Source organism: Tenrec ecaudatus, chromosome 9 (genome assembly GCF_050624435.1).
Source record: "Tenrec ecaudatus isolate mTenEca1 chromosome 9, mTenEca1.hap1, whole genome shotgun sequence".
In the NCBI taxonomy this organism is placed as follows: domain Eukaryota; kingdom Metazoa; phylum Chordata; class Mammalia; order Afrosoricida; family Tenrecidae; genus Tenrec; species Tenrec ecaudatus.
In genome coordinates this window covers 15,107,975-15,116,638 of record NC_134538.1, presented here as the reverse complement: position 1 = coordinate 15,116,638, position 8,664 = coordinate 15,107,975, and the positions used below count along the sequence as shown (strand labels likewise).

Below are 8,664 nucleotides of genomic sequence, written 5' to 3'. Positions count from 1 at the left end.
TACTTATGATGCACAGCATAGTCAAATATGTTTGCATAATAAATAAGACAAACTGACATCTTTCTCTTCCCTGCGTTCGGTCAAGGTCCAGTTAACATCCGCACTGATAGTCCTTCATTTCCTGCCTTTTAAAATCTTCCATGACTTTGGGCAGTGACCTCTTGATACACTGCTGAAATATGTTTGTGTTATCTTCAGCAAAATTTAATTATGATATCATTTATCTTGGTGCCATGTTGCCCCGTTCACAATACAAACCAAGCACAGACAGGGCTTGGGTTGAGGTGTATACAGGGCACTTACTTTGCCTCCTTTTTCTATACAGTCAGTGCAAGAGATGATTTCATTTATGAACGATGTTGTTCAATAATTTCTGCATTCTGGTAGCTTGCCTTTACTTGGCATGGGTTCAGTATGGATCCCATCCAGTAGATAGGTCAGGTAGATAGGTCTTTTGGAGTTCTTGGTGCAGACTAGTGAGTGCATGCAGCTTTGCCTCAGTTTGTTGAAGCATCTTGATCCTATTTTCACTGATTCCTTCAGTTCAGCCTGAACTTCTTTCTTGAAAAACATGTTTATCACATGCTTCTTAGGTGATTAAATATTGAAAAAAATTATAAATACTTTGGAAAAGTGATTGGATGTTTTCACCTTCTCTTGATACATCCTGTGTTGTTCAGTATTTTAGCCATAGAATTGATCAGTACTGCAAATCGAGCCTTGAATTTTTTTTGTTTTTCCTGCTTGAGAGAATGTTTACATGTTCTTCTCCTTTGGCTTTCTAACTCAAAATTTTTTCCACACTTCATGTACAATAATTTTTTTTCTCTCAAGCAAAGTAATATTCTTTGAAGTTATCTGTTCAGCTCTTTTATTTCATCATTTCTTCCATTTGTTTTAGCTACTCTGGGGTCAAGAACAAGTTTCAAAGTCTCTTCTGACATCCATTTCTTTCATTTCTTTTACATATTTCTTAATTTCCGATAGCATTTATGTCATTCCACATCTCTCGTAGCCTTTTGCCATCAATATATAATGAATTAAAATTATTCTTCTGTTGGTCTGTAAAGCCAGGTGATGGGATAGGCTCAAGGTGGTATTTTGGCCCTCATGGACTTATCCTGCTTTCTGCCTCTTCAACTTGAGCACGCACACGTGCAATCGACAATCTGTTCCAAAGTTGTGCCCTACCTTATTCTTGCTGATGACATGAGCCCTTCTTGTTTTTTAAAAACGTAATTGATGTGACTCCGGTTTATTCCAACTACTGAGGTCCATATGTATAATATGTTGTTGTTTTGTTGAAAACAGGTATTTGCAATGAATACATCATTAATCTTGCAAAATTCTATTATGTTATCTCCACCATTATTTCTATTTCTTTCCTCAAGGGCATATATTCCAGTTACTGATTATTCTTCTGTGTTTCCAACTTTCACGTTCTAATAACCTGTAACTATCAGTGCATCCTAACTGCAAGTTTGAACCATTTCAGATTGAAGAATTTATTTTTTGACATTAGTAGTTGGTGTGTAAATATTGAGCAGTTACCATTTTGACTAATCTATCTTGTAGCTATGTAGGTATTATCTTTTTACTGATAGACCTTCAATTTGTCCTTCCTGGAATATTTGATCATTTCTCTGTCAAATTACAGTTGTCCCATCCTATTCCATCTCAGGGAGCCCTGGTGGGACAACGGGTTATTGGTTGGGCTGCTAACCAAAAGCCAGCAGTTCAAACACTGTAGCCACTGTATGGAAGAAAGACGAGGCTTTCTACTCCTTTAAAGGGTTACAGTCTCAGAAACCCAATGGGGCAGTTCTATCCTGTCCTATAATCAGAATCAACTCAGTGGCAGTGCATTTGGGGTCCATTTCAATTCTCTAATGCTTATGACGCTGATCTTTATACATTTCATTTCTTTTTTTGGACAATTCCAACTTTTCTAGATGCATGATTCCTACAATCCATGTTCTGATTCCTAATGAACGTTTGAAGTGGTTTCTCCTAATTGTGCACCTTGCTACATCAGCAAATGAGTGCTCCAAAGTTTTCCTCCAACATCTCATGAAGGTCGATGCCCCTTTGAGGGGACAGTTCTTTCAGAATATGTCGAATGCCTTCAAACTTGAGTTCTTCATTTTCTGGAACTGTGTCAGACCATATTCTGCACACGATGTCTTCAGAGGCTAATTTTTCTGGTGTATATCTCCAGGTCCATGATTCTAATCTTGATTTCTCTGGAAGCCCTGCTGAAAATTGCCTGTGTACTTGCTGCATGTAAAGTACTGATTACATAGCTTTCATCGTGTGTTAGTCCAGGTACACTAGAGACAAATCCAGGGAGAATTGTGTCTGTATAAGAAAGAGCTTTATATACAAGAGCAATTGAATATTGAGAAAATATCCCAACCCAGGCTAGATCAAGTCCATATGTCCAATACAATCTATAAATTCCTCTTCCGACTCACTAACACATGCAATGATACCGAATGCAGGAAGATCGCAGGCCAGGAGGTGGAAAATATTGTGGATCCAGTGGCGGTAGAGGCATCTCAGCACTGGTAGGAGCCTCCATGTGGCTTCTTAAGCTACAGGGCTCTAGCATAACACTGTGTCTTGTCAACAAGCATATCTCCCAGGGAGTGAGCATGTGTCCCACCTCCAGTGAGCTATTTATTTCCTTAGTGCCTCCAAATGAAGTCATCAAGCTGCAACCTGATTGACAGGCTAAAGTCCACCCCTTCACTCTTAATACTCACTCAAATTGACAACAGATTATGTAATTACCACACATATCACGACAACACGCAAGCCATAACATTATGGCATATTGATACTTAATATATCAGGTCATTCTTCCAGGTACTGCATAAATACACCAATGATTTACTGGAATTTTGTATCCAATGAGTACATTAATTACAGATGTTTACACTCTTACAATGATACATAAATAAATATCACTCTGCTTGGAATTGAATCTCATGTTTGCAGTAGTTGTGCTATGTGGAGTCATCACGGACATTAGGACATGCTGAACTAATGCTCTTCAGGTCTCCGATCACATTTTTATCAACTGATCAATATATAACCTTGTGTTTTGTGTGTTCGGTCCTAGGGCACCTTATTTAAAATATATCATTAATTTTTTAACATTGAGTTCAGGCCAACAGCACCATAGCTCAGGCTTGAGTGAAACTTATCTGATGCGCGTATTTTCCCTATACAGCACATCGCAGCCTTCTTGAGCTCAGGGACAATAAAGAAGCACTTCAACACAATGCATTTTAAATAACAAAATCACCAACCCAAAGGAAAACAATCTGAAAACCTTGGCGCTAAGTAAACGGCAACAGTATACTTGCTTAGAGTGTGAGACAGCAGAAGGCTCTACCTAGCGAGACACACTTGTGCTCAGCATCTTTGCTGAGAATGCTTCAGCATTTTGCCACTCTATGCATGTTCACAAATCACCACAGAAGCACTGGTTAGTTGTTTGGAATTACAAATAATATTTAGTGGCAGCCTTGGTGGTGCAATCACTAATTGAAATGTTGGTGGTTCAAATCCACCCAAAGGCTTGAGGGTGAGTCCTATAGATTAAAGCCAAGGAAATCTGAGCAGTTTTATTATTTCACAAAATCATAACTCATTGTTATGAATCACTATCAACTTGACAGTGACTAACAACAGAAAGAGGTGAATTTTCAAATACAGAATTCATAAATAATGAGAATTTATGTATATCTGTACGCTTATCTACATGTGTATGGTTACACACATACGTATGCACATGAACACATATATGTTAGTGTAACTCTTTGCACATTACAGAAGCATATGTCCAGGATAATTTTCTAAAGGTAGACATGCTTATCTAGGATTGTGTTCATTTTTTCTTTTGTAAACATTGGAACGACCTGAGTGCTATGCTCATTTCTCCTCCCATCAACATCCTAAGAAAGATTTTCTTTTGCGTTTCCCTTGGAAACAGGAATTTTACAAGGAGCAGCTGTGCGTTGACAGCATACAGTTGGAACCAGACATACCAGTCAAGTGGATGATATAGGTGGAGACTTGGGAAATTAGAGAACTGTATTAGAGTCACTAGCTAGTTAATTTCCAGTTTCACATTTTCTCGGTGATTAGAATTCAAAAGGTCCTTAGTGGTCTTTCCATTCATTCCTGTCATTTGTGGTGTTGGTTAATCTTTAATAGCGTTCTTTTCTGGGAGAAATGGTCTTGATTTGTATTTAGCAATTGTTTTGATGTAAAAACCCCTACAATGGTTGATCTCTGACTACTACTGATTTCACAGCTGGTTCTCCACACACAGAAAATTTTAAAATGATGTTTTTATGAGATCGTATCAGCCAGCTCCCACACAGCATGATCCCTATTATTTCATAGCTACTTAAACTAATACCAAGAAGGGCCACTGATTCCTTGGGGATTCAATAACTGCAGAGATGAGTCTAAGAATACAGGCTTCCAACTTCACATCAATGCACCAAAACTACCTTTGTTTCTTCAGAGCCTCATGTAAAATTTTATATTTTCTGTCAAATTTTTCTCCTATATTACTTGAGCCCCTGAGGGAGTCTTAGCACTGATATCCATTGCCAAACTCCTGGAATCTTGTGGAACATCGGCATTAGCTCTTCATGATGGTCATAGGCTCTATGTACAGAGTTCATCTTCAGTTTGCTACAACTTCTGTTCCAACAACTCGACCCCAAGTCAAGTGCGACATAAGTCAAGTACTTATTATTATTACCCTTTATTATCAATATCTTTTTAACTCTCATATTTGAACATCAACAAATTAGCATTTGAACATTAGAAAATTATATGCTGCAACATTATGTGTAGTATAATCTACTAAAGATACAATGTCAAAAGGAAAAAAAAATCATAAGTGTGGTTCCTTGATGCTTAATTTTCTCATCTGCTAAGTCAGGGATTACCGGTGTAGTAAGTAGTTAAGAATATTTGATTGAAAGTCAAACTACCTAGTTCAAATCCTGGTTCTGCCATTTATAGGCTTTATTTAACTCATATATCTTTTCTGAGTCTCCATGTGCCCCTGCATAAAACTGGTATAGGAAGACCTATCATATTATTTTTTACAAGCTTGTATGTGTAAGATGCTGCTCATAATTGCACTGGACACAAAGCATTAAATAAATAATGCCTGCTATTTTTATAGCCACATCATTACAATATGTAGTAATTCACATTGCCTTGTCCCCATTGAAATATTCCAGACGTAGTGAATTAGTGAATGTGGCCCTTCTAGCCAAAGTCTCTATAACTCCTATCAAATGACTTTTTCCTCCATACATCTAGATAAGAAGGTGGGGGAAGACATGTACAAGATTCATCCAGGAGTAGTTGCTAGTGGTATACATTGTGATTGCCATCCTTCTGGGTATAAAAGGAGCCCTCTGAGAAGATAGAAAACAGATCACATGACCAGCAAGATCCAAGAATGGAGTGCATTCTCTATACTCCCAAGTCCCTGTGAAGGGACCCTTATGGATCCAGCGTCCAGATGACAGCGTGACATCAGAGAATTGGCAACAGATGGAGGAGCTAAAGGATGAATGAGAGAGTGGACTTCCTAGCCTAGGGAGCAAATAAAGCTGAGCGCTTTAGGGTAGGATGCTGGCTTGTGGAGTGGCTGTGCCTCTGAGCACTTGATTGGGAGTTTGGGGCTAGAGGGTCCACAGAACTTGAGCTGAATGTCATCAAGTTGAGGCATACATTGGAGTGGCATGCTCTCTGGGCATTTATTAGCAGCTGTAACAGATCTTTGTAAATTGTTCTGAAGAACAAATGCATCCTGAGCATATCTCACTTGTATTAAAAATTGCCTGTAAGTACTCTCTCGACATTGCAATGGATTATAGAATCTAGGTTTAAGAAAAAAATCTATAGAATATTGTTGGAGACAGAAAGCCACGACTATACTACCAGTAATAATCATGATTGCTATTCAGAAGAGATGGGGGTGTCATGGAAAGGACCTGTGTCTATTAAGAATGTGGAACTTTCCCACTTGAGTCTTATTTTCTAAACAGGGAAAATAATAGATAATAACCTCATCCTTGCCCTGCATCTTCACAGTATTGTGAGAAAATAATTGCAAGTGAAAGAGAAAAAAATCTAACTGTCCTGTATACATTATAATATGACCTTCAAACATTGGTTATTATCACAGTATTGTTATTATTATTAAGGTGCCCTAGTGGGATGATAGTTAAATACTCCGTTCCAGGCCCAAAGATGGTTGTTTTGGACCAGCCAGTATCTCTGTGGAAGAAAGACCTGTTCTGAGAAGACTACAGGCTAGGAAATCCTACCAGGCATTTCTGTGTAACAGATGGAGACGCTGTGAGTTGAAATCAAATCAATGGCACCTAACACCAACAATAGTGTTTGTCTCAATAACTGACATATAATAATCTATAACATAAAGTGGATTAGTGTCAGATCTCATGTTATAAAATTTTAAATTATGTGTGTACATATATGTGAATGAGTATGTATATGTACATGCAAATGCCATGCATATGTGTATGTATGCATAAGTGTTTGTGGATGCAGATATGCATACATAGATATCAGTGCCATTGACTGAATTCTCACTCCTATACATATATACTTGTAGAAAGAGCATATGAGGAAGAACTCTATGATCTTAAAATCTGACACAATATCACATTATGATAATGGTCCCCTGGAGCAAAGTCATGATGAAATTTCAGTGTGAGCACATTTTGTGCTTCTGTAGTACAAAAATAATCTAGAACAATTAATAATTCATGCTGATTGTACCAACTTTAAAAATCTCAGATACATGAGCATACACCCCATGTACCATCTTTATCAGAAAATTAATGTGTGTGTTGTGTGTGTTGTATGTGTGTTGTGTGTGTGCTGTGTGTTGTGTGTGTTTTGTGTGTTGTGTGTGTGTGTGTGTTTGTGTAGAGGGTTGCTTCTTTCTGTGCAGTTATCTCTCAGAGTTCTGAATTGGGATTAGAGAGGCTCGGTGATTTGGGGCTCTACTCCTGGCCAGATGCTCCACGCTGATAATTCCAGGTTGCACATAAGTGAGCAGCAATGATACATGGTGCATTTGGTGATCTTTCCCTTCACATTTCTTGTAGATGTCAAAGTGACTGATATTGTGAGCATTACAGTGTGCTTGTGTATATGTGAGGGGATAAGGTTATGTGAATATACTTATCTATTTCTGTTTTAATTCTTTCTCAAGTTGACAGCTACTGAGAAAACAAAGTAAGTGAGATACATTTGAAAACTTAAAATTAAGGTTAGATTATGCCAACTTTCTAAGAAAAAAAAACCCTTTAGCTGACACTAACCATATTCCACTCCGCGTTGAGGGCTCAGAGACACTGCTTTAAATCTTGGTTTTCTTAATTCAGGTCATTGTTACAAATGAAAGCCGATTTAGGCGCTCATCTCATAAGGAAGTGCCAGTTACGGTATATTATCCACCCTACTTGCCAGGCATTGAATTTCCTGATCTGGTCTGCTGGGAACCTTAAATGAACAAGAGCAATTATAAACCTAAAGTCTGCAGCCATTTGTTGGCATTATCTCAGGATAATTTCCCTGAAACATTCATGATGAAATGCAAAGGTAGATAATTTAAAAATCCATTTAAAATAGCTGTGGTATCATTTAAGCCAAGGTCTCTCTCTATAGTGGACATTATAGCAAGGCTGGGTATTTCAGAATCCTTTACAAATTATGTTTTGCTTTGTTTTAAGATATTACTATACTAGCCAGTGCTTTAAACAGGGTCAAATAATTTTCTTAGCTGTATTATGAGTAAAACAAAACATGTGTGTGATTTGGTTGTTATTTAACTGAAGAGAAGTATAAAAGCTCATCTCAACAGAAGTGGTCATCAGCCGGAGAAAAGGAAAAACGCAAACCTACACCCATCGCCAATAAGAGCACCAGACCCTTTTCTAGCTTAGCCTTGGTACACCGCTAAGCTTCACGGCCTGTTAGTGACCAGAGTAGCAATTAGAGATGAAAGGTGGTCTTGTGATTATTTGAATGAGGCAACTTAATAGCGATAAACCTAATTTGACTTTACCTTTATCTCTTCTTCTCCCCAATAATATCACCCCTAATCAATGGGTTCCATTTGCTAAATTGAAGCATATGGAACAAAAGTGAGCCTGACAGTGGAAACCCTGCCAAGATAATAAACAAATATTTGCACACATGTTAGAATGATTGTACCATTCTCCATCGGTTTTTATTTCTATCTTCCCATCTCTCTCCATCTCTTTTGAAATTCCTTTTTGTAAATTCCTGGGCAGAGATTAAAAACCAAGATTAAGGTTCAATGCTAGCCCAATGTTGCTGTTGATCTCTCAACCCAGAAAATATGGGTTTATTATTGAAGTCCTGACGCAGGCTTCATGTTAATAAACAATAAAAGTGGACCAAGCTACCACCACAGTAGCCCACTCCACAGCACCCTTACTGCCGCGAGGACAGAGCGGAACGCACATTTGTTCTGCATGCTGCTGTTCTGTATGATGCTCTCCCATCACCCAGAGGACGCTGGGCATTGAAGGGAAGCTGTCCCATAAAACAACATCCCAGAAGGAA

At 38.2% G+C, this 8,664-nt stretch overlaps 1 pseudogene; it reads right to left on the bottom strand.

Moving 5' to 3' along the window:
• Positions 1–231: 231 nt before the first annotated feature.
• On the bottom strand, positions 232–340 carry LOC142457639 (small nucleolar RNA SNORA51; annotated as a pseudogene).
• Between the last annotated feature and the right edge of the window lie 8,324 nt (positions 341–8,664).